The following is a 27,221-nucleotide window of genomic DNA, read 5'->3' as shown; positions in this document are numbered from 1 at the left end:
TTTCATATGACATGTGTGATCTTGTTATAATTCCTTAATTTGGAGTAAATTAAACAATTTCTGGTCAGACTAGGACATCGTTGCGTACTATTTTCCGAATTCACAGAATTCTTATTATAAGAAAAACTAAAATACATACATTCGTGACGGTCTTCGGCAACAGTGTCGTATGACAGAGCCTGTCATGTGACATTTTAGTTTGGTACTGTAATTTGATAGCTTGTTTTGCAAGTGTCGGAAGCAACCCGAGTAGCACATTTCCGTCACAATAAGTTGCAGCAACTTGTTTATGACTGATATAAATTGTATAGAAGATGCCACAACCGATTTGTGACAAGCGTGCTACTAGGGAAAGGAAGTCGATTATCACAGAAAATGTTTCGCAGGACAACATTTTCGTTCCCAAAGAGACGTGAAAGAGCATTTCGACAGAGAGCATGCATAAGGGCGAATACGCCATGATCGATTCTCTTCATCGATTTTCTCTTTGCATTGCTACAGCTAAGCGAAACAATTTTCTAGAATTTGTTCAATGCAGAGTAGTAACAGGTTGTATTGGTTATCAAAAGCAACAGCAAACGCACCGAGAAACGTTAAATCTAGCGAGTTATTAACAAAAGAGAAAATCGACGAAGAGAATCGATCATCGCGTATAGGCCCTTATGCATGCTCACTGTCGATTTTAAATCGTGCAGCACATTATATTCTTCTTGTGTTCGAGAGCTGCCGGTCCAACGGTGTTAAGTCTCTTTCGCTCTCTCTTTGACTTCTCCGAGAATGTGCTTTTTCTATATAACTGTAGGGCTGTAGAGGAGGTTGATTTGAAGCGTCTTTAGCATAATTCATTTTCCTAGCGTTAACAGACGAGTGGTTGAGACTCGGGCAGCGTAATCTCAGCGTCCTTGGTTCGATTTCAGTCCGTTTCGTTTTTTAGCATTATTACTTTTAAATAAATGAAATTCACACCGAATGTTTCTGGCAAAAAAGCATTATGAAATATTATATCCATAAGACATGTACCATGGTTCATTAATCTACATTCATGGACGTAGGATTTGTAATCTTCAAAGTTAGTTGAGTGCTTAAATTCACAAATCGGTTGGTTCTAAAATAATCTTTTGGAAAAAGGGGGTAACTTTACAAACGAAGGTTTCGGTTCTTTAGAGTCGTTTGCAAATATGTATATTGTAAGTAGCGATAAAATTTATTAATTCAAATAGGGCTCCTAGCTACTTCGTCGCATGGCGTCCGCTTGTAGTAAAAACCATAAAACCAAAACTTTTTCCCGGATTTTTCACAAAAACTTCTTTTCTCTCGAGAAATTACAATTAATGTTGAAATATTTGCGCTCTTGCGTAAAATGAGCGATTTAAGGGGTGTATGGTGACACAATTAAAAGTATGATGAAATTGTGCAGTGCCCTATTTTCCAAAAGAATATTTATGGCGATTAGCTCCAACTCGGCTGGAAAACGGCTGGACAATGCGTACCATTGATACTTCGCGTATTTGCAGGTATAAAATAGACCCCACTAGCGGTCCTTAGCCCAGCGTTGCCAGATTGTTTTAATGCTTATCGGTATCAAAGGTATTAAAAAAATCGGTATTTATCGGTATTTACTATTTAATTAATTTTATATTTTTTGAAAGCGAAAATTTTAACGATGCTGACGACTGGGATTTGAGGGAAATTGCTTTATTTGACGGCTTTCTCAGTCTTAAAACACTGTTTAATTTTTTTTAATTTAATTTATTAAATTATCGTTGTCCTCAAGTGGTGATCAAAATTGTGACTAAGTAGTGTTTTTTTTTTTTCAATTAAATATCATTAAATGAAACCAAAATATGGAAAATCAGTCACAACAACGACTAAACTATTGACAATAACGGTAAACAATATTTTCCCTTGAAAAAAGCCACAATCTATGGCCGAAATTTCGGGCAGATTGCATCGTAGTCGTTGCATTGTTTTAAGACTGAGAAAGCCATTAATCAAAGCAAAATTTTAGCTTTTGAACTATGATCGGAAAATTTTGGAAGAAAACTCCGGGGAATGTTTGAATTAGCTTCTGCATGAATCCTGATGAATGTGGGCGTCTTAGTGGAATACCTGTATAATGAGAGAGAGAGAAGAATTAGTATTTTCCATTTAATTCCACTACTTTATTTGCTTATCCTTGACAGATACGCGTATTTCGTCTACAATGTGCAGACTTCTTCAGTGTCTTGTACTAATACTAGAGTATTAGTACAAGACACTGAAGAAGTCTGCACTAATAATACTAATCCTTCTCTCTCTCATTATTCTGAATGGAGCTGAAAAACATCCAGAGAAGACGAAAGAAGCTCTCCTGGATGAAGTTCGAGAAAAGCTGGAAAAACCTTCGGGAAACTTCCAAGACACGAATTGAGAAACTTCTGGCGAAAATTTAAATAAACTATCGGAAAAAATCGGGTGTCACATCCAAAGGAAGCCAGAAAAGTTCCAGAAACCAGAAGTAGCCATTTCCAGGGAAAGCCAGAAGAAGCTCGGAAGAACCTTCCAATAGAAGTCGAACAAAACAACCTTTGACTTATGGTCAAACTTCCACAAGAAGACGAAAGAAATTTCTGGGAGAATTAATTGAACTTCCTTGAGAAAACGAAATAAACTTCCTGGAGACGCTGGCTGAAACTTCCTAAGGTAGATTGGAAAAAAAACGTCTGAAGAAAGTCGGAAGCCAGAGATTCCTGGGGGATGTACTAATGATCTAGAAAATTTTCCTGATATTCAGAAAACATCCCTGAAGACTCCGAAATTTTCCTGAAGTTTTCGGAACATTCTTGAAATGCACTTAGAAATATTCCATAATTCCTCGAAGTTCCTTAAAAGTTCTTGTAATTTTCCTAAAATTAGGGGCTGTTTTGGAGTTCTCAGGTCATCCTCCAAGTGCTCGGAACTTCTTTGATTATAATAAGACTACCGGAATATCTCTAATCATCTTAGAAGGTCTCTAGACTTTCTCGAAGATAACGAAATCTCTTAAGTGCTCTCACAATTTTCTTGAATTTATCAGCATTGAAGTTCTCTGATCTTCCCGATTTTTTTTTTATTTTTTTTTAAAGTTATCGACACTGCCATTAAAAAGCATAGAAATTCCCATAAAATGTTCTCACAATGATCTAATGTGACAATGATCTACCTTACGTTTCCTAAATTTGCATTGACATTGCTGAAGTTTTCGGAAATTGCCTTGAGTTTCTCGGAACTCCTTCATAATTTCAGCAATTTCATTGAAATTAATTGGTCTGTCCTGATGCTCTCAGAACTTCACTAAAGTTCCAGAAAAACATTAAATTTCCCTGAAGTTCTTTGGACTTGTGAAGTTTCCAAAATGTTTATGATGTTTCCTTAAGTTCACTGGAGTTCGCTGGACTTATCTGAAATTTCCGGGTTTTCAAATTTTAACAGAATTCAATGAAACCGTCTTTAATTTATCAAAACTTACACAAAAGTCTGGACTTTTCCGAAGTTTCAGAACTTCTTAAATGTGCCTGCAGCTAGTGTGGATCCGCAATAAAAAATTGCTCCGGGAAAGTTAAAAAACCGGCGGGAGAAGATGAAAGAATCATTCGAGCGAAGGCTGAAGAAGCTTCCAAGGTAAGGTGGAAGAAAATTCCAGGAAAAGTTGGATGAAACTACAGGACGTTTAAAAATGAATAAAAACTCCCGGAAGTTAAATAATGTTAAAAATATATTTCTCGATTCCCTAGGAATAACCGGAAAGAGCCATCGACTATTTCTCGATTGATGGGTAGTCAATTGAGGAAATGCAAACATTAGTCGAAAGATAAGGCATCTTTAGAGGTGATTGTTTAGAATTTTGAAGGCTCAAAAAATATGAGGTATTCTACAAGATACAAGTCTCTCACAAAAATTTTCTCTGAAATTCGAGCACGGGCAGGCAATAATAATTTTGATTATTTAAAAAAACGGTATAAATCTGTATAAAATCTTAAAAATCGGTATTCTGAGGAACCTTATCTGTATATCGGTATCTAGTTTGGAAATCGGTATAAATACCGATAAATCGGTATATCTGGCAATGCTGCCTTAGCCTCTTGTCCAGTAACTCCTATCCCTACCTTCACGCGGTGCCGGCTGGGGTACGAGTAAGCATAGGGAAGATCGGGTAACCAACCCCGGTGAGACCTTGGTCGTTTGCTGACAAGGACTCCTCTCTTGGAAGAGTGCAGTCTTCGAGAGTCTGTTCACCATGGAGGTGCGGCTCAAAACGGCGTCTGTTCTCCATGTTAGGAGCGGCTGTTGAACGTCCTGGTGCCAGCGTGGAACTCTAAACAGTGCTGTGCACGATGGTCCCCCGGCGAGACAATGGGGATTGGTAACCGGAACAATCGGCATAGACCCAAGCAACGGAAACGGACTAACGATTGGAAACTCAGAAAATATAACTGCAAGTCTCTCAATTTCATGGGAAGTACCCGCATTCTTTATTGAGGGTCCACAAGTTCGACATCGTAGCGCTGCAGGAGGTTTACTGGAAGGGATCGTCGGTACATACGTATAGGGATGGTTATACCATCTACCAGAGCTGCGGTATAGCTTTCATCGTGATGGGCGGAATGCAGAAGCGCGTGATTGCGTGGTGGCCAATCGATAGCAGAATGTGCAAGTTGAGGATCAAAGGCCGCTTCTTCAATGTCAGCATAATCAACGTGCACAGCCCTCACTTAGCAAGTGACGATGACGATAAAGCCGCTTTTTACGCGCTGCTGGAACGGGAATACGACAGCTTCCCAAGCCATGACGTCAAAATCGTCATCAGAAATCTTAACGCTCAGGTCGGCCAGGAGGAGGAATTCAGACCGGTTATAGGAAAGTTCAGCGCTCACCAGCTAACGAACGCCAACGGCCTCGAACTCATCGATTTCACCGCCTCTAAGAACATGGCCATACGTAGTACCTACTTCCAGCAAAGCCTCCCATATCGGTACACCTGGAGATAACTGCAGCAGACAGAATCGCAAATCGACCACGTTTTCATCGACGGAAGGCATTTCTCGGACATTATCGACGTCAGGACCTATCGCGGCGCAAATATCGATTCGGACCACTACCTTCTAATGGTCAAGGTGCGCCAAAAACTTTCCGTTGCCAACAACATTCGGTACCGACGCCCGCCACGGTACAATCTGGAACGACTGATGCTGCCCGAAGTCGCAACTGAGTACGTGCAATGCCTCGACGCAGCGTTGCCTGATGAGGGAGAGCTCACCGAGGACTGCTGGAGCAACGTGAAAGCAGCTATTAACAGCGCTGTTGAAGGCGCCTTTGGGTCCGTGGAGCGGAATCGACGGAACGATTGGTTCGACGAAGTGTGTCAGACGGTTTTGAACGAGAAGAACGCAGCGCGGGCGCCTGAGCTGCAGCAAGGAACCCGTCATAATGTGGAGCGATATAAACAGAAGCAAAGACAGCAAACCCATCTTTTCCGGGATAAGAAGCGCCGCCTGGAAGAGCTGGGGTGCGAAGAAATGGAGCAGTTATATCGTTCTCAAGAAACACGCAAGTTCTACAAGAAACTCAATGCATCCCGCCAAGGCTTTGTGCCGCGAGCCGAAATGTGTTGGGATAAGGAAGGGGGTATTTTAACGGACGAACGTGAGGTGATGGAAAGGTGGAAACAGCACTACGATGAACATCTGAACGGCGTAGGACCAAGGCGGCAGGAGGAATGATTTCTTCGGTACAGCGGATGAGGGGGACATGCCACTACAGGTGATGGTAAGGATGCTATCAGACAGCTTAAGAACAACAAAGAAGTTGGGAAAGATGGTATCGGAGCGAAACTTATCAAAATGGGCCCGGATAAGTTGGCCACTTGCCTGCACCGACTAATAGTCAGGATCTGGGATACAGTACAGCTACCGGAGGAGTGGAAAGAGGGAGTAATATGCCCAGTATATAAAAAAGGCGACAAACTAGAATGTGAGAACTATCGAGCGATAACTATTCTTAACGCGGCCTACAAAGTGCTTTCCCAGATCATGTTTTGCCGTTTATCGCCGCTAGCAAGCAGATTTGTGGGAAGTTATCAAGCCGGTTGGTGGACGGGCGATCGACAACGGACCAAATCTTTACGTTGCGGCAGATCCTCCAAAAGTGTCGTGAATATCAAGTCCCTAGTCCCGGGAAGTTGACCAGACTGATCAGAGCTACGATGGATGGTGTACAGTGCTGCGTGAAGATATCGGGTGCGTTATCGGACTCGTTTGAAACTCGCAAAGGACTTCGACAAGGCGATGGTCTTTCCTGCCTCCTGTTCAACATTGCGCTAGAAGGTGTTATGAAACGTGCAGGGCTCGATCTTCAATAAGTCCAGCCAGTTCATCTACTTCTCTGACGACGTGGACATTGTTGGAAGAACGTTTCAGGCCGTGGCGGAGCAGTACACCAGGCTGAAACGTGAAGCAGAGAAGGTTGGATTAAAGGTGAAAACGTCGAAGACAAAGTATCTGTTAGCTGGAGGAACCGAGCGGGATTGGGCTCGCATAGACAGAAGTGTGACAATCGACGGAGATGAGTTCGAGGTGGTGGATGAATTTGTGTACCTCGGATCATTGGTGACGTCGGATAACAACTGCAGCAGATAAATTCGTCGGCGTATTACTGCCGGAAGTCGTGCTTACTACGGACTCCACAAGACCCTGAGGTCGGGTAAACTTCACCTCCGTACTAAATGTACCATGTACAAGACGCTGATATTTAAGACCGGTAGTTCTCTACGGGCACGAGACGTGGACGATGCTCGAGGAGGACCTGCAAGCACTGGGTGTTTTCGAACGACGAGTGCTTATGACCATCTTTGGCGGGGTATGTGAGAACGGTGTATTGAGGTGAAGGATGAACCACGAGCTGGCGCAACTCTATGGCGAACCCTATATCCAGAAAGTGGCGAAAGCTGGACGGGTACAATGGGCAGGATACGTTTTAAGAATGCCGAACAACAATCCTGCAAAAATGGTGTTTGCCTCGAATCCGGCCGGTACAAGACGAAGAGGAGCACAGCGAGCAAGGTGGTTAGACCAAGTGGAGCAGGATCTTGGAAGTGTGGGACGGTAATTGGAGACAAGCAGCCACGAACGAGTGACAATCCTGAGGGATGTCGGACCAGGATAAGTAAGTAAGTAAAGCTCCAACTCGGATTAACTTTTAATATCGTCCCTGGTTAGATGATCTGCAAAGTGTTTGCTTAGAGTCTTGTTGATGAACTCTGATGTCGACATCAAAACAGCCGGACAAGTAACACCTGTGCAGTCCAGCAACTCTCTCCTGGGTATGAAATGTCTCTCTCCTTTGTCTCTTTCTTCTTCCAAATATAAGAGAAGTGCTCCCGTACTTGAGAGTAGCACCAGTGTTTTTTTTTTTTTTTGTACTAGGATTGGGCGATCTTCAGAGAAAGCTCAATCTTGACGGATCGATCTTATATTTGGCTCCAGAAACGATCCACTGACGCTTGTTTACGTTGGTATCCCAAGAATCTCTTTCCTTTGTAACATTCAATTAAATGTTGTCGTGACGGTAAGGAGCAATGAGCACAGGAGGGAGGTAGCACAATCTTTCAAATGTTGCTGTATTCGTAAATATCGGAAACGCAAATAGTGGCGACATTGTAGGGAGTGATGCTGATTTTGACGTTATGTTCTTTAAATTTACCTCGCATTCTGGGGTGAGAGTAAATAGCTTTTACGATGTAAATACATTTAAAAAAATTTAACATCTATTATTTTGAAGATCGAAAAGATCGAGGAAATCGGAAATCGGGATGAAGAAGATCGCTCTTCCAAAGATCGATCCAAGATCGCCTAATCCTATTTTGTACCACTCTGAGTTGTTTGCCGATCCCTGCGAGTCGCTTCCGGGACACCAATACTACACAGTTCGTGATGGCAAAGAAGTTTTCGATGCCGATAAGTCAATTTTAACAAAAAAAAAATTGTAAGAAGGCCATGGTTTGGCAGTCGATATGTGAGTGTAGCAAGTTGTCAAAGCCATTTGTGACGAAGGAGACGATAAACACTGAAATTTACGTTCGGGAGTGTTTGAATTGGCGTCTGCGGCCGTCAACATGATGGCCCAGTACTACCATAGAGGTAACTCTAAGACCAGAAGGTCCCGAAGAAACGAGCTCAACTTTTTGGGTCAGCTCTGGTACTATCTTCGGTCCCAAGCTAATCGAAACATAGGAAAATCCACGAACCCCTAATTTTATCTGTTAAACTTTCATAGCTAATCAAAACAAACATAGTGTAGTTCTGGAATTTATACAAGAATCTTCTTCTTCTTCTTCTTCTTCTTCTTATTCGCATTTCAAGCTTATTGCTTAGTGCATATTAGCTTATTGCGTGCTCTCAACTTAGTGTTCTAAATGTACTTCCACAGTTATTAATTGAGAGCTTTCGATGCCAATACCAATTGCATGAATTTGTATATTGTGTGACAAGCACAATGATACTCTATGCCCAGGAAGTCGAGAAAATTTCTAACCCGAAAAGATTCCCTCGACCGGACCGGGAATCGAACCCGCCGCCTCTGGCTTGGTAATACCGTGCCTTTACTGACTAGGCTATGAGGCCCCTATTTATACAAGAATGCGGTACGTTAATCGATTTGCTTGGGACTAATAGGCTAGTCAAGTAGTGAGCCAATTTAAAATCGTTAGTTTCGTATTGATTGTTGGTTCTACTTAAGCCCGATTTTGTGGCAATACACTACTCGAAAGACAAGGGTTGTTTGATATAAAGCTAACAATGTGCAAATCAGTCCACATCATGCTCTCCTGCCGTGCGGATTGACTTGCTTTTTGGTGAAGGAAGTGTTAATGCTACCTAAAGCTACAATTAATTTAAACAGCACTTTTCAGTGCTCTACCTGTAAAATTTCTACCTTGTTTGACTCTTATTCCTTTTCGATCCTTCTTTGGAACCTACCTCTGCTTGAAAATTTCTTTGAAAATTCCTCTCCGATCCTTCGGATTCTTAAAGCAATCTGCTTGGAGGCCGATTTGGAACAACATTGTTCTGGCGCCCAAGCGCAAAGTAAAAGGGCAATCGCTTGATCCCCCTTCTGATGAAAATCAATTGAGCATTCAATTTACCTAATACCTAATCCATCATCCAGGCAAAATTCCATTTAACAGTCCCGGCTTAATGCCAAAAAGGAAAAGGTTCCCCTTATTGTGATAACCACTTCCGATTTTCATGCTCTCACAAGGAACGTTTGAACTTTGTTCAATTTAAGTTTTCACTTCTGTGAAGTTCCGCGATTGATTGAGGAATCCGATTGCAGGCGTCCACTCGCAATGACGGTACGATGAGGAAGAGGACGAGACGATCGCAGCGTGCTCTCGTAGTCTGCCGTCACATCTGCTGAGGAGTGCACAGGGCTATGTTCGTAGTAAGTAGTGAGCGCCTAGCATCTCTATGTGGATTCAATACCGCACAACTTCAAATTGGGCATTGGGGTGAATGCCGTGTATTGGCTGAAACTTTCGACGGATTTAAACATCTTCTCGAGTACCTTATTGAGAAGCAAGACACATTTTTTACTTATGACACCATGACATATCAGAAGTTGTGTCGGAAGTGTCTGCGTTAGCATTTCGGTGTCTCTCACGTTAAAACACCATGCGGAAAGAACGGTTGTTTGTTCATGCATAGCAAATTGTTGCATGACGACAAACGGTACAACAAGCCCGCAGTTTCGCAACCAACGACGCCTACGAGCGTAAATTCATCATCGCAGAGCTGTAACACTCATTCGAATACGGCTGAGAAGGTTCTGTTTCGATACGTGCCTGTGATCATCTACGGAAAAGGGAAGTCTGTGAAAACCTTCGCCTTTCTTGAGGAGCACAGTCTGGCGAAAGAACTGGATCTCGAAGGAACATCGCATCCATTGTGCCTTAACTGGACGGGAGGTCAACAAAGGGAGGAAAAGGAATCGGTGAAGCTAACGCTGAACGTTTCCGGAACACACGACGCCAGCAAGGTCTACGAACTCCCAAAGGTTCACACGGTACGGAACCTTTTTTCTGCCAAAGCAGTCGGTGTCAGTACAACAATTGGGAGCCAAATACAGCTACCTGAAGGGATTGCCAGTCGAATCCTACGAAAGCGTGTCTCCAAGAATCCTGATTGGGATGAACAATTGCCGCCTCGGTCACGCGTTGAGAAGCACCGAAGGAAACGAGAACGGACCGGTCGCAACGAAGACCCGTCTCGGTTGGCTCGTGTGCGGACCGTGTTCGATGATATCTGGAGCAGCAAATACAGGTTACAGCGGCTACCACAATTTTCACATTTGCCCGTGTAGTACGGAAATGGATAAGGACCTGAACGGCGCTTTGAAGAAGTATTTCTCGATTGAGTCGCTGGGAATCTCTGGATCGTCCAAACCACTAGTTTCGAAGGACGAAGAACGAGCGCTGAAGATTCTATCCGCCGAAACACACCTGAAAGGGAACCGCTATGAGACTGACCTGTTGTGGCGGTACGATAAGGTGCAATTGCCCGACAACCGAGCAATGGCGTTGAAGCGTCTAACATGCTTGGAGAAGAGGATGAGACGGGATCCCGAACTAGCAGCAGCAATACGTGCTAAGATGTCAGAGTACGAAGAAAAGGGGTACATTCGAAAGCTTTCAGCGGCTGAGAAGGCGGAAAAGCATCCGAACGATTGGTATCTGCCGATCTTCCCGGTCACCAACCCGAACAAACCTGGGAAGATACGGATCGTTTTCGACGCAGCTGAAAAGGTGAACGGCGTGTCCCTCAACTCGTTACTTCTTACGGGACCGGATCAACTGGTAGCGCTGCTTACAGTTTTGTTCAAATTTCGTGAGTTCCGTATCGCCGTAGTTGGGGATATCCGTGAAATGTTTTTCCAGGTGCTGATGAGGCTGCAAGACCAGCGAAGTCAAATGATCCTGTGGAGCAGCGGAAAACCCAATGAAGACCCGGACGTGTACGTAGTGAATGTTATGACGTTCGGCGCAGCGTGTTCTCCAAGTTCCGCGCACTATGTGAAGAACCTGAACGCAGATAGGTTCATGGAGCAGTTCCCTCGAGCGGTTGAGTGCATCAAGTACGAACACTATGTCGACGACATGCTATCCAGTGTGGAGACCGAAGAGGAAGCCGTACAGCTAGCCAATGAAGTGCGTTTCGTGCATTCTCAAGGAGGCTTCGAGATTCGTAACTGGTTATCGAATTCAAGCAAAGTCACGACGTCCTTGCAGGAGGGCACCACCACGGAGAAAAACATGAGCCTATGTACGGAGATGGCAACGGAGAAGGTGCTTGGAATGTGGTGGGACACCGCCACCGACACGTTCACGTTCAGGATATCACCAAAACATGATGCGGAGCTGTTGTCCGGAGTCAGAATGCCCTCGAAGCGGGAAGTGTTACGGATGCTGATGGCGATGTATGATCGGATGGGACTTATCGCCAATTTCCTGATGTATTTGAAAATTCTCCTACAGGAAATTTGGCGCTCTGGGTGTGCTTGGGACGATGAAATCACTGGAAAACTGGCTGAGAAGTGGATGATTTGCATCGTGGTGTTGCCTGACGTACGTAAGGTGAGCGTTCCTCGGTGTTACCGATACATCAGGACTGCTGAAGCCACAAACGTTGTTCAACTGCACGTTTTCTGCGATGCAAGCGAAAATGGAATCGCTGCCGTTGCCTACTTTAGATTCGAAGAAGCTGGAGTCATAGAATGCGCCATGGTCGGATCAAGAACACGGGTAGCACCGTTGAAATTCCTCTCGATTCCACGTCTAGAACTACAAGCTGCTGTAGTCGGAGCGCGTTTGGCAGACAGCATTGCAGGCTCACACCGGATGAAGATTTCACACCGAATATTCTGGACGGACTCCCGCGATGTGGTATGCTGGATACGATCCGATCACCGACGCTATAGCCAATTCGTAGCGTTCAGGATCAGTGAGCTGCTGGAAAGCACTGGAGGGGATGAGTGGAGATGGGTGTCTACGAGATCGAATGTGGTTGATGACGGAACGAAGTGGCAGAGGCTGCCGGACTTACAACCTACGAGTCGCTGGTTCCGCGGACCAGACTTCCTATGGAAACCGGAAACCGAATGGCCAGGTGAAGACGGAGATCCGGGGACGACTGCAAAAGAGATTCGTCCCAGCGTTCTTCATCACATGATCACGGAACCGCTGGTGTGCTTCGAGCGTTTCTCCAAATGGAAGCGGCTGTTGAGAACGGTCGCATATGTTCACCGATTCATCACAAACCTCCAGAATCGAACCAACCAGATACCCGTTGAGCTAGGACCGCTTACGCAAGAGGAGCTGAATAGTGCCGAACAAACCATCTACCGTCAAGTGCAACGGCAAGCCTATCCGGACGAGGTTCAAATCCTAAGTCACGTGGGTCGGAACAAACAGCCCTGGGAACGCATCATCCCGAAGACCAGCCTGTTATACAAGCTTAGCCCGGCCATCGACGCACACGGTGTACTACGGATGCGCGGACGGATCGAAGCTTGTGAGTGGGTCGATGAAACCGTCAAGAATCCGATCCTGCTTCCGAAGCGTCATTACGTAACCGATTTGGTGACCGCTGATTATCACAACAAGTACCGTCACCAAAACCATCAAACGGTGATGAACGAAGTAAGGCTGAAATACTTCATTCCCCGGCTTCGATCAGAGTACAACCGTGTCCGCAAAAATTGCCAACATTGCAAGGTACGTCGAGTAAATCCGCAGCCCCCTGCCATGGGAAACCTTCCTCCCGCACGCCTAGCGGCGTTTCAGCGACCGTTCTCGTACACCGGAATAGACTATTTCGGCCCGAGCTTGGTAGTAGTCGGAAGACGAGTTGAGAAACGGTGGGGTGTTCTGCTGACCTGCTTGATGACAAGGGGCGTTCACATCGAGCTCGCACACTCTCTCACGACGGATTCCTGTATTCTTGCTCTACGAAACTTTATCGCGAGAAGAGGATCCCCGCTCGAGATCATTAGCGACCGAGGCACAAATTTCGTTGGAGCTTCGCGGGAGCTACGTGAAACTTCGAAGAATGTCGACGAGGAGAAACTAATGACCACCTTCGTCGGGCCGAAAACCAAGTGGACGTTTAATCCACCGGCTGCTCCCCATTTCGGAGGCTGTTGGGAGCGATTAGTGCAGGCAGTCAAGAAGATCCTGTATGAGTTCAACCCTCCGCGGCTACCGACCGACGAGATCCTTCGAACAATGCTCATGGAGATCGAGATGATTATAAACTCAAGACCGCTCACTGACATACCGCTAGACACCGACACTGAGCCCCCTTTAAAACCTAACCATTTCTTGTTAGGGTGTTCGAATGGAAGTAAGCCTCCGATCGCCTTCAACGACCGACCAGCTACCCTGAAGCAGTCGTGGAAGATGTCTCAAATGTACGCTGACGAGTTCTGGAAGAAGTGGGTGAATGAATATCTGCCGACCCTTACTCGCAAGACGAAGTGGTTTCAACCCGTGAAACCTATCCAGGAAGGCGATCTAGCCTTGATCGTAGACAATACCCTTCCGAGGAACTGTTGGCCACGAGGACGTGTCGTGAAGGTAGTCCAAGCCAAGGTGCCAACGATGGTAAGCCACTCCAACAAAAGCGGCGTACCGGGGGGGAGTGTCACAACCCTGCAGGATGTGGCGCACCTCTCGAACTTCATCAACCTTGACTTCGAACAACGCCCAGCTCCAACCCTGGTTCTCGAACTGTCAACCGCTGCGACGGTGACGTGGCATTGTCGTCGTAAGTAAATAAGACTTGTGATCTTAAATTGAACGTGGATAGTGCCCAGTTTAACTTTTACACCGATTAGCCTACAAAACATACACAAAGTACAGTTCCCCACAGTAATTACACGTATTACACGAATAGTAAGGATGATTTGCGCAAGTACGGACAAATTCGTTGCAAGCAAAGACTAAACGAATTTTATAACATCCTGCGAAATAAACGGTGTTACAGAATCGGAAATTTGCCTGTTTGTCTGGTTGCTTGCGCAAGTAGTGGTTCCCGTTTACGCTTTCCAAGTCACAAGCTCAATCCAAAGCACAATCCTTTTTTATTTATGTTCTTCACCTAATTAATTTAAATCGTTTTCATCGATCACATCACTCACGACAATGAATTCTCTGATCTAGTTCAAAAAATAAGCTAGCATCTTTTCTTTGGAAATTAGATAGATGAAGTGGTAGAATTTGACTAAAGTCAAAATTCGATGAATGAATTAATCATTTCCACTGAACCTTGAAGGAGATATAGCTATTGAATTTCTATCAGAAATGTTGATAGGTGTTCAGTTTCAAGCACGGTTTTATTGATTATTGAGCTTCTTATATGATGTATTCTAGGATAGCTCAGATGACAAGGCAAGCGGCTGTTGATCGGAAGGTACATGGTTCGAATCCCATGCAACGACATGTTGTAATGTATGTAATAAATTTTCTAATATTTGTGTGGTGCGCCACGCCGTGCTTCATCAGAAAAATAATCGTTTTTTATTTTTCGGGTAAATTTACCCGCAGTTGAATAATCGTTTAATAAATGTCTAAAAGTGTCTAATTAAACGTTACTTCACCTGATAACCCAAGCGTATACAGCATCGCTGTTGTCTAATAAACGCTGAATAATCAAAAATTTTATCGAATAAGCTCTGTTACAACTCATGTAAGTCAAATAAATGCTTCTTCAAACACTTTATTCAACAACAGGTAGTTCAATGTTGTGGTTGAATAGATTCTCCAGATGTGTGTGAACAAAGCTTGAATAGAAGTTATTATTAAAAATTGTACAAGGATTATTAACCATGCAGTTGAATAACATCGTCAAGAAGTCGTTTCTTCAAAAGGTGATTGTTTGTTGGGAACAGAGCAGATTAAGTATTAAGTCATAAAGCTACAGTTGTAGGCCAAGAAGAAGACAGTGATTTATATACACTTCGCACTACGTAAAACTCATATCAGCTCCACATAGATAAGCCACAATTGTATCTTAAAGTTATTGTCATGTTAGGAAACAAATGTGAACGAATTGAATTATGATTTGGACTCCAATTCAAACCAGCAATTGCTGTTCAATTGAGCAGTTCAGAAGCTGCGACCAATATTAAATAATATCATCCATTAAGGCCTCGTCTATCTATAGATAATATCAAAAACGAGATTATTATTTTTAAAAAAGGTTCTATTTCAAAAAAGTTTTAATTTCATTTTAAGTCTATTAAAACTATGCTATTGAAAAAAAATCACAGTTTGATTTGTTTTACTCAACATGTAATTGCCAGCTCAATAATCCCGAATAACGAAAAAAAATCCACTCTCACACATAAAAATCTAACCTAGGACAGAAGAGCCCAAGCTGCTGTCCCATCATTATTGTTCCTCCAACTCCCGGAGAAATGCTAATATAGAACGTCGGTCGTAATAAAAATTGCCACGATCGTAAAATTTCACCGCAACCCCCGCCCCTGCAGTAGGCGGCGAACGACGACGGTGCATGGGAAATTGTGACCTCAAACTAGAACCTGACAAATGGTCGTGATAACTCAAAAAGCAGTGAGAAAGACTGCAGACAAGGGGGAGGGATGTATCATTAATAAATATGCCCAGGCCGCGTGCGGTGAGACTTTGTTGATGGATGATTGTGAGTGTGCTGGAAAAGCGCTGCCCAATTTGATGGTTGTTTTCTTTTTTTTTCGGGGAGTCTATTAACGAATGATTTAGGGTCGGCGGACTGCGGCGGTGGTCATTGGCAAGGTGGTAAACCTACTATTAAGCGACCAGATGGGGTTTATTGGTGGTTGGCTGCCATGGCATGGGGGTCTTTATGGAGATGTTAATATTCATATAAACGGATAGTATACAGTTTCTGAAATCGATCTTGATGGGGGCCATAAAAATATGGGATTATCAAATGGGAAGCTGTCGTGTGAGTGTGTGATGAAGTTCAAGGGTTGCATAGCTTATCAGCGTTTTGTGGTTTATGGTGAGATGGATCGTAAAATTTCAGGTAGACATCCATTGGAATTGGAAACGACCATAAAATATTCACGTTCTTCTCGAGACTAACAGAAATGGTGAACTTAAATTAGTACAAAATGGCACTAGCCCAAGGAATTGTACAAAGCAAATCGATCAAGTTAATCATTACTATCTACTGATCGTGACTGATCCAACTCTACCTACATCGAACCGATGCCTTACCATCAACCTCAAGGGCGGATTGTTCACGTCCACCTTAAAGCAAATATTTTGATTACTCTACAATTAAAATAATATGTCATTAAAGTATATTTATAACCATCATTCAAATCCCGGCCTCACTCCATCTCCATTCGCCTCTCCGCTCCCCATAGAATCATATCGTTCTTGTACCGGTGAAGTTCCCTTCATTGAGAGCGGAGTCCACAGTGCAGTCCCTTCCGTTCAGTTGCTTGTTCAAAGTTAACGATCTTCTTCGCAGTCGTGAAGCCCAACTTCCCGGGCCGTATTGAAGTCTACATTGCAAAAAACTATAAAAGTATACGCAGGCGAACATGACGACCTGGACGACGACGACGACGACGACGATGATGATGATGATCATAATAATAACGATGCACCAGCACAGTGGAACAACCGCATGATTTGACGCAATGATGATGGTGGTGGATCGGGGAGGGCGGAGAAAGGGAAACCGATCAGAGCGGACCACACCGCAGAAAATAGCTCTCTCTGCTTGCGGAGGAAAAAGGGCTTGGTCTACCGAGAGGGCGCGTGGATCAAAATGTTTCATCCAAGGAGGGATGACCAATTCACTGGGAAGCAGCTCTCGGAATAACATGCTCACTTTTGGGTTGATTTCATGGCTGTTCCACGGTGTGAAAAGTAACCATCGAGTGCGGAATCGGAACCACAGCAGGAGGGAATAATTTATGTTTTATTTCTTTGATTTGAAACTATGCATACACACACACACACACATCTTGCACATACACATAATCGATCATGATTACCCTTGGTCCGATCGTAACGTGCGAGGCATGGAATCTCAAATTTCATGGAAATTGACTCTAGTAAAAGCTGTAACGCTTCCCGAAAGGACCAAAACAATCGTATTCCACCTCGGGACCCTACGTCAATAACATGCTCGTCCTGTTATCACCTTGTCAAAATATTGATTTCACCACCGCGTCACCAGGAAGAAATTTCCACGCATCATTTGAATTCTCGATGGCCCTTTCAATCAACCCATTCTGGAAGGATGGAACTGGTGGTCAACAACAGGTTTCCCTCAGCTTCAGTGTTTTTGTTTCCTTTGTTCATCAATTTATTGGGTGGCTTCCATTGGACAGGGTGCCTGAAATATGATATTCGATCCAGTGCTAAGGTTAACTCTGCTTAAGCATCGACGTTGGTCTTCCTTTTGGAGTTGAGATGGGTTAGGATTTTTTTTTGTCTTTCGGAAAGCAATGAAGGTATGGACTACAACAGCTAGCTTTCATGTGTCGGCATCATGACGGAAATTGGATACTTTTCACTTAATGCTTGCTTCCATTAGAATCCTGAAGTAAGGGAGTTGCTCTACCTCGGGGTTGGTTAAACGATAGGGAAATGTTAACTAGTTAAAATATCTCAAAATCATTGCATTGAGGTTTAGAATTCATCACAATTATTTCTAAAAATCACCACCATTATTTTTGGTACAATCTGCTGCCTCAGCGGTCAGTTTGTTCCAAAATATTGCCATCGCTGCAACATCCCGAGCCACCTTACCAGTCTTCACCCCGCTTGATAATTTCCCATTATTTCTAGTTGGTCGGAATTGGCGAAATTCGGTGGACTATCAACAAGAATGAAAATCAGAATCAACCCTCTAATGGTGGCAGCTTATGAATACGCATTTCCATAATCAGATATTTTCAGCGTTTTTTTTTTAACTTTTATAGGCACAACAGCTTCCTAATCAAAGTGATTTTGAACTTCTAAAGGGCCAACATTCAGAAAATTAATAAAAGTTAAAAATTAGAAAATTTATCCAAGGTCTATAAATTAAATAACTCACTCATTCAGCAATAATACACAATAGCAATGAAAAACTAATATCACATCTACTGTGAAATTGTAATCCGTAAAAGAATTGCCTGTTTTAAAGACAAATTTAGAACATGTTTTGATCTTCTTTGAAGACAAATTTTAGTGAAAATTGTCTGAATTCTAGGTTCCATGATCTTGCCGAATCCTTGCAAAAATCTCTGAGGTGGTTATCAAAAAACCTAATAATTTCATGAATTGAAAGGACTTACTTCCTTGTAACATGCTACACACTTAGAAATTACTACCGACTTCGTTCGGTAAAAATTTGACCCTCATTTCAAATGCTGCTTTATTAAATATTAATTTTAAAACACTATCAGCCTTATTTTGATAACCCAGCCTTCCCATGGCGGTGAAGTTTTCCATGTTTTGAAGCCTTAAAACGAATCAATTAAAATGCCTGATCGTTTCTAAGTGTGTAGTCTACTAAATCAACATCATACATTCCCTGTAATTGAAAATTTAGAAGATTTGGCGCTATTTGCGCTTTATAACTATGGGCCCAACTTAAGGACCGTCATTTTGATACGTGTTCTTAAGAGGCAACTTACAGTCAACCTCATAAGGTGTCATCAATGATGATGATCTAAAAGTGGGATTGGTTAGTGAAAATATTCAATTTAACGTTTTGTGGAATGACTCTTGATCAACCTGCTATCTTGCAAGAATATCTAAGAAACATGACAAGATAATTGTTGATCAACCAAAATATCAAGAGAACGTTATACAGGTATCTGACCAACTGAAGCACGTTAGAATAATTCCTGTTCAATCTGCTTTCTGAAAAATATCTGAGATTTGAATTACTGGATAGTTTGAGATCTCCAACATAAAATCTGATCGACCTCAAGTCTTGACAAAATATGCAGAGAACGTGATGCAGGTCTTTGATCATCTGATGGTCTCTGGAATAATTCCTGATCAACCTACTTTCATGCGAGAATATCTAGAATATAATAGTCGGATAGTTGAATATCTTCAGGTATCATACCTGATCATTCTGATGTCTTAAAAAATTATATAGAAGAATTTATGGAGAACTCTGAACACCTGAATCTTTGGGATATTTTCTATGTAATAAGTAGGTAGCATGAGAAAATATCTGAAAGACGTGATTGTAATTGTTGGCCAGAGTTAAATACTTTTAAAATCGACTCGATGGGCATCCATACATATTTGACCCTGGGCCCCAGTTAACGTTAACATGGCCCTGTGTTGCGGGTACCATTCTGGATGTGGTCAAAATCTCTTCATTCGACAACGAATCCATTGCACACGATGGCGACACAGCGGAGAAACTGCCGCTCAGGTGTGAGTACCTGCGTAAATGTCACTGCCGCGGCAAACTCGATTTATTCGCTACCGCTGCCGCCGCGAATAAATTCCGCCAGTGTGTAGGAGCCTTTTCTATGATTGCTGTTACAACATTCTTTATACCCCGTACTATGGCTTATATCATGTAATATAGGCTGTCTTGCAATGAGCACTCATACATAGGATTTCCAGTGAAAACTAGATGTATGAGTGCTCATTGCAAGGCAGCCTATATTACATGATATAAGCCATAGTCTGCAGGGTGCCTTCCATTCATTTCGACTAAAAAAATGTTTTAAGAAATTATGGAATAATAAGACATAATGAAAATATTTTGATTATGTAAACAACAAGAAAAGTTTGTTAAGTTTGTGTTTGACACATAATACCTGCCAATTTTGCTACATGAGAGTCGCAATAAGCGATTTTGTAATTTATCTCACCCACTCTTCGCTCTTCACTCTTCACGAAGAGGCGATCAGAAAAACGCTCATTGTGACTCTGTAAAAGCTAAATTTGCAGGTTTGATGTGTGAAACACAAACTTTACAATCTTTTCTTATTACTTACACATACAAAATATCATCATGATATCCTATTATTCTATAATTTCATAAAACATTTTTTTAGTCAAAATGAATGGAAGGCACCCTGATAGGTCTGTACAGAGTATTAGGGAGTCTGACCACTTGCTCAGGGGTAGGGCTAACTAGGGGCAAGAAGGTTATCCTAAGATTTTTCAATTAATCGATTGTGAAAACTCCACCAAATCAAACGTTTGTCGTATGCATAACAGTATTGAGAGCATTATTCATATAATTAAATAGAATTTGGCATGGAGAATACTAAAAAAGTGCTGAAAATAGGATCATATATTTTGTGTTTCCTATGCATCGAAAATATCGAAAATATTTAAATAAAGGTGCATAAAAAAATATGTTCAAAATAATCACTTGATGTACGTTCAGGTAGAATATTTGAGCAATGATACACGTTCTTAGTGAAGGTAAACAATGTTATTGTCGCTTATTTAATGTAAAACCAAAAAAAAAAATAATTTAATGAATGAAATATAACCCAGTGTGAGTTGTGAGAAAGCCTCGCATAAATGACACTCGTTTCGTGAACATGTATGGAACCACAAATTACAGTGTCCACACTTACTCCAACCTGTTCCGTCTTCTGAACATGTTGTATTTCCTTGGAAGCCTGAGCATCTTTCAGATTTCTCTGATGCTATTTCGGCTGCTTTTTCACGCTTTGTTTTCCTAGCGCTTCTCTTAGTGTTTACCTTGGGCAAAGGTAGAATAGCTTCAGGAGTAACATCAAACGCACTTCCTGTGGATGATATATTAGCAGTAAACTGACTGGGCATAGGTTCACCGGTATCAGTTTCAAGGTTCGGGAAGGTTGGTTTGTTGTGGAGAGTCAATCCATAAAATCCGTAGAAGGCATCCTCATTGTCGTCCTCGGTGAAACAGGAAACATTGGTTTGATGCAAGGCTTGGTCAGGACGCTGAATTGATGTTGACGCCGGGGCGTCTGTCACGTCAGACGGCGCAAAATCTGCCTCGCTGAATATAAATCGGTTGAAGGGAGAAATTCCAGTTTTCCTGAATCCATTGATTGCAACAGAAGCGGTTGTTGCTTGCAGATTAGCTTGTCCGAAGAGACCGCCAACGTCGTTGATGGTTACAACCTTTCCAGGATTGAGTCGGAGGAAAGCTTCAATTGCCTTGGAGAAGTTTGCTTTCAAAGGTGCCATGAAGCTTACATCGAGTGGCTGCATTCGATGACTGCAATGCGGTGGCAAACAGGGCTACTTGCACTCAATTGCTATAAACGAATGTTTTTCGGAATTATGCAATCATTAGATGTTATAATGATATGTTGTACCTGTAAGTTACAAGAAGAGGTTCTGCAGTATATGTTTGACACATAAAATCTGTCAATATTGCTTTTAGTGCGTCACAATCAGCGATTTTACGACTCGTGAGCGCTCACTCTGAGTGAACGCTCATGAATCATAAGATCCCGGATTGTGACTCCTCTGCTATCCGAAGAAGTCGTCTCCACTCTACTCGATCCATGGCCACACTTCGCCAGCCTCGTAGTCGGCGAAGGGTCCGCAGGTCACCTTCTACTTGGTCGATCCACCTTGCCCGCTGCGCGCCTCTTCTTCTTGTTCCTGTTGGGTCGCTTTCTAGAACCATTTTCACTGGGTCGTCGTGCGGTATTCTTACGACGTGCCCAGCCCACCGTAGTCGCCCAATTTTTGCAATGTGGACGATGGATGGTTCTCCCAGCAGCTGGTGCAATTCGTGGTTCATTCGCCTCCTCCACGTTCCGTCATCCATCTGCACTCCACCGTAGATGGTACGCAACACCTTCCGTTCGAAAACACTAAGAACACGTTGGTCCTCCACGAGCATAGTCCAGGTCTCGTGACCGTAAAGGACCACCGGTCTAATCAGCGTCTTGTAGACAGTCAACTTCGTGCGGCAGCGAATTTTATTCGACCGGAGCGTCCTCCGGAGTCCAAGGTAGGCACGATTCCCTGCCATAATGCTTCTTTGAATTTCTCTGCTGGTATCATTTTCGGCGGTCACCAGTGAGCCCAAATACACGAACTCATCGACCACCTCGATTTCGTCACCGTCAATCTGAACTCGGGGTGGGAGGCTAACATTGTCTTCCCTAGAACCTCTTCCTTTCATGTATTTTGTCTTTGATGCGTTGATGGCAAGTCCAATCCGTCTAGCTTCAGCCTTCAGTCTGATGTACGTTTCCGCCATCAACTCAAATTTTCTTGCCATAATGTCAATGTCATCGGCGAAGCCAAGGAGCTGAATGGACTTCCTGAATATCGTGCCACTCGTGTCTATCCCAGCTCTTCTGATCACACTTTCTAACGCGATGTTGAACAGCAGACACGAAAGTCCATCACCCTGCCGTTACCCCCTTCGAGATTCAAATGGACTCGAGAGTGTCCCCGATACTCGAACAACGCACATCACTCGATCCATCGTCGCCTTGACCAATCGCGTCAGTTTATCCGGAAGTCCGTACTCGTGCATAATCTGCCATAGCTGATCTCGATCGATTGTGTCGTATGCGGATTTGAAATCGATGAACAAATGATGTGTGGGCACGTTGTATTCGCGGCATTGAACCTGCCGAATCGCGAAAATTTGGTCCGTGGTAGCGCGGGCACCCATGAATCCCGCCTGGTATTGCTCCACGAACTCTCTTGCATATGGTGACAGAAGGCGGCATAGAATTTAGGAGAGTACCTTGTAGGTGGCACTCAGCAGTGTGATCGCGCGGTAGTTGCAGCATTCCAACTTGTCGCCCTTTTTGTAGATTGGGTAATATCTCCTCCTCCCAAATTTTGGCTATTACCCAGTGCAGCGCTCTAGCCAGTGCTTCTCCACCGTATTTCAATAGCTCACTTGGTAGTTGATCTACACCAGTTGCTTTGTTGTTCTTCAGCCGACCGATCTCCTCCTCAACTTCTTGAAGATCAGGGGCCGGTAGCCTGTCGTCTTCTGCTGCTTCACCGTTGAGGTGCTCGTCATAGTACTGCTTCCACCTCTCAATCACCTCACACTCGTTCGTGAGAAGATTACCGTCCAAGTCCCTGCACATATCGGCTTGCGGCACGTAGCCTTTGCGCGAACTATTTAGCTTCTCGTAGAACTTTCGTGTGTCGTTTACGCGGTACCAATACAACCAAGCGTGAAAATCTCTATAGATGGGATGGATTGAAATTGAGTGCACGTTGAAAATTTTATGAGAGGTTTGCGTAAAAATGGGGTAATCCTGAAGTTTCGTTCCCCCTGACTACGACGCACAAAAATTCATCACAATAAAAATAAATCGCAGCGCCAAATTTAACACCACTCCAAATTTAACACCGCTGGGCTACGCCCAATTAAAAAGCAGTAATCCTTTCTAACGGATGCAACTTTCTAGCCTTTGAAATTAAGTATACTGTGTCGGTCATTTTAGCGTACTAAAGCTAAATTTTTTGTCTCTCTAAACTCTGGTTGGCTGAATAATAAAAAATTAACGGTATTATTATGAGCTAAATACGTTGAATCAGCTTCAACTTCCAATAAGTTTAGAAAAACGCATCTTATTTGACTACCATTTTTCGAATTGTTTGCTCTTGAAGTACAATGAACTACACCTGTATTATTTTTTTTTTTCTAGTAGAAACATTATTTTATTAAAATACATCAGAATTGATGATCAACGAATAGTATCATTTCTGAATCCATGATAACAACTTCAATTTTTAAAAATTGCTTAAAATACACTACACTATGAGTTTTTTGGGATCAGAGAAGACGAGACTGTTGAACCAATTAAAATTTAATATATATTTGTTAGACTACAAATAAAAAAGTACGATTGATTTGATTGATTGTGCTTCAAGAAATTTCAATTTTAAAAACGGTGTTCAAACAAGAAGCGTTTTACTGAAATTAATTATAATTCATGCAGAGTCAACTCATCATTGCTCTGAAAAAAAAAACCGCAATTTTAATGTACATACTAAAAAAATTACAGCTCTTTTAACTTTTTTTGACTAACAAACGTTTTACAATGAGCCCTTTAATATGACTTTAGAGAGGACAAAACAAACTGCCTTGGCAACCTCTGCCTGGGATATTTCTGGCAACACTGCCAATGCAATCAAGATAGGCGCTGCTGAATTGGCTCTGGCTTTGACAGTTCGTTTGGCTCAAAACCAGCCAGTTCGCTACTCTCTTATACTAGACCCTTTTTAATATGATCGATTCTGTACATACTTGGAAATGAACTAGTGTGCTTCTTTGCATGATAACGTCAGTTTAATAACTTCAAAACCTTTCAAATATGATGAGATTGGGTCAAAATAAAATACTAAAATTTATTTATTAAAATTGTGCTTGACAATATTCAAGGATTAAAAAGGAGGATACTTTGAGGCAAAAGGAGGACATGTAAAAAATGTTCAAAAAGGAGGACATGTCCTCCTTTAGGATACCAGATGGTAACCCTACACTCGCGTAGCTTTCCTCGGCATGATTTAGCTCTATAGTCCAAATAGCGGTGACGTCACTCATCAGACTTGACAGATACTGCAGTCTTTGTGTACATAATGGGCACATAGTTTTTGCGAATACTTAAGTTTGTGTGGTAACATATGGCTTTTATATGTACACATACTAAGTATGCGTCCAACACGCAGACATCATTTGTTGATCACATTGCAAAAAATCATGTGTGGAACACATAAAAACAATAAATGAAACCTTAGAGTAGTGTTGAACAGGACCAAGTGTATGATTGTTTCTAACAATGATTACAGTTGTTAAGTAGTTAATACGAATAATCATCATGCCTGTGAACTGTTACGTATGGAAGTGCAAGTCCACCTTGGAACTAACATAATCTGAATCAAATTTCTTGTAGGCTTCTAGACTCTTCCTGCTATTGACTGGGTTTCCATAAAATGGTGATCGCTGGTTAAGAAAGAACTGAATTACATAGCCGGTAGTAATTGATGATAAGTGATTCCCACTTTTTCAACTAAAAGATTCATCAACGAAAACTTCATCATAAAATGATCGATTCCCACGCAATGATTTCCGTGTATGATGTGTATCTGCTTACTGATTCTAATAAACTCTACGAATACAGTTTAGTGTCTATTTCTTCGAACATTGTTGATCACCTTATCGTCATACTTAAGGGTAACACTTAAAAAAGGTACACAATACTCGTAGGATTGACCTTTTTTAACCCAAGTTGATATAATGTTATCTAGTTGCATTCATACCTGAGTCACACCCCTGGTTCTATTCCGATTGCTGATGACCTTCGATAATGCTATCATCTTCAGATCTTACCTATTTTAAAAGACGTTCAAATTCAAATCAACATCAGCACGACATATTGTTTCTGATCAGTGTAGAATTATTATACATAAGAGAGTAGCACACTCTTGCTTGGAAGCTCTATTACCCTCGCAATACTAAACTTTTCACGTGTTCGAAGCTTCTGTAGTTCTTTACTTGAGACTAAATCCCTTAGCAATTGTCATTTTATGAGTGAAATAAACCATGTTTGCCACGTCTCATATGTAGATGCGAATTACGAGTTAGTTGCATACATGTGCAACAAGAAATAAGGGGCTCCTAGCCAAAAGCAGAATCGATGGGATGTGGTCTGTGCTCTGCCATATATGGGGATAGGTATGTACCATCAGGTGCCTAGTGCAACCATGTCACCAGTTATGTTAACATTGCAAACTTCATCGAAAAAGAATTGCTACCGGGATCTTGAAGCAAGCTCAGATTCTGCACGAATCACGTGAGTTGAGCTTGAGATCAAGATCATTTATTTAATTTTTTTTATTGAATTTTAGTAAAATGAGATATCAATTTCAATCAACCATTTCCATGACAGTCGTTAATATATCATTGATGAATATATTCACATGCCTAGTCTAGTCTAGTCTAGTCTAGTCTAGTCTACACATACACAGCCAGTACTTGAAAGAATCCTGGAAAATGATACATCTATCATTTTTCTTGTCATTATTAATGCCTGCTGCACATCAAGGATGTGAAACAAACAATAAAGCGGCCAGGCCTACTGTGTAGCGTTTAGTTAATTTTTGTGGAAGTGAATGTTTACCATGTCTACTTAATAAGTATAGACAGTGGTTAACATTTAATCCACAGGTAATCAAAGAGCGGGGACATACCGTACCAACCGCTCCGTATGCAGGATTTGAAAATAGGCTATATAAATCGTTGGGAGTGACAGAGCTAAGAAAGTTAATGTACACTCCTTGGTTGTCCGATCTCCTGGGATGGAACACAGGTATTTACCCCTTGTGTTCGAGCGTACAGTCCTCCCTCCGTACAAGCGTGGACGGCACCGCCAACCCACTGCCATCCCTCAATCGATCCAGCCGACCTCAGTCGAAGGACAACAGAGAGCGGTGTGCGGACGTAACCTATACGGAGGGAATGCTGTATTCGCCTAGGTTATAGCGCCCTTGCTCGCTACCATTTTCTTCTAGCGGTTGGGACTTGAGCACTAACTCTTGTCCTAGCCCTATATGGCATATGGTTAAAGCGCCATTACTCGCTTTCTGAAAAGAGAAGAAGGGAAGGGAAGGAGAGGAAAAGGACTTGGGAAAAGGAAATGCGGAATTCCTTTCCTCATTAGTATTTGTATCGTCAACTTTTATGAAAACTATATAAATCATTTTTCCTTGGTCAGAGGTATTATTACGACATTTGAATAAGATTGTCTTATCATTTGTTATTCAAAATTTAATGTTATAATGATCAACATAGCTTTGGATTATCCAATATAAATCGGTAACACTGTCCTGCAACCGATGATTTTTCTAATCCGAAAACTAAAAGTTACGAAAAAGCACTTAGGCCTTCATTAAGTTCCACTTTCACGCGACGTTCAATGTTTTGCGGTTTGCTCTTTACGCATTGTTCAGGCTATCATAACAAGCTATGACCGACGTGACGATTGCTTAAGCCCTGGTTAAACAAGTAAACAAGTTATTAAAATGAAATCATGTTCCCGAAAGCAGTCAACAATGTATCTTAAACCGGATCAAGCGTGCGCCCTATTTTTCTAAACATTCCGACGCGTTCCGCCCAATATCTATCAATTACGTTTTTCTAGAATAGTAGCCTGGGATAAATCCTAATTCGACCGAC

Source organism: Ochlerotatus camptorhynchus, unplaced genomic scaffold (genome assembly GCF_037179485.1).
Source record: "Ochlerotatus camptorhynchus isolate MF236.1 unplaced genomic scaffold, CSIRO-AGI_Acam_v1.1 ptg000268l, whole genome shotgun sequence".
NCBI lineage: Eukaryota > Metazoa > Arthropoda > Insecta > Diptera > Culicidae > Ochlerotatus > Ochlerotatus camptorhynchus.
The sequence above is the reverse complement of the archived record's forward strand: the minus strand, read 5'-3'. Positions refer to the sequence as shown.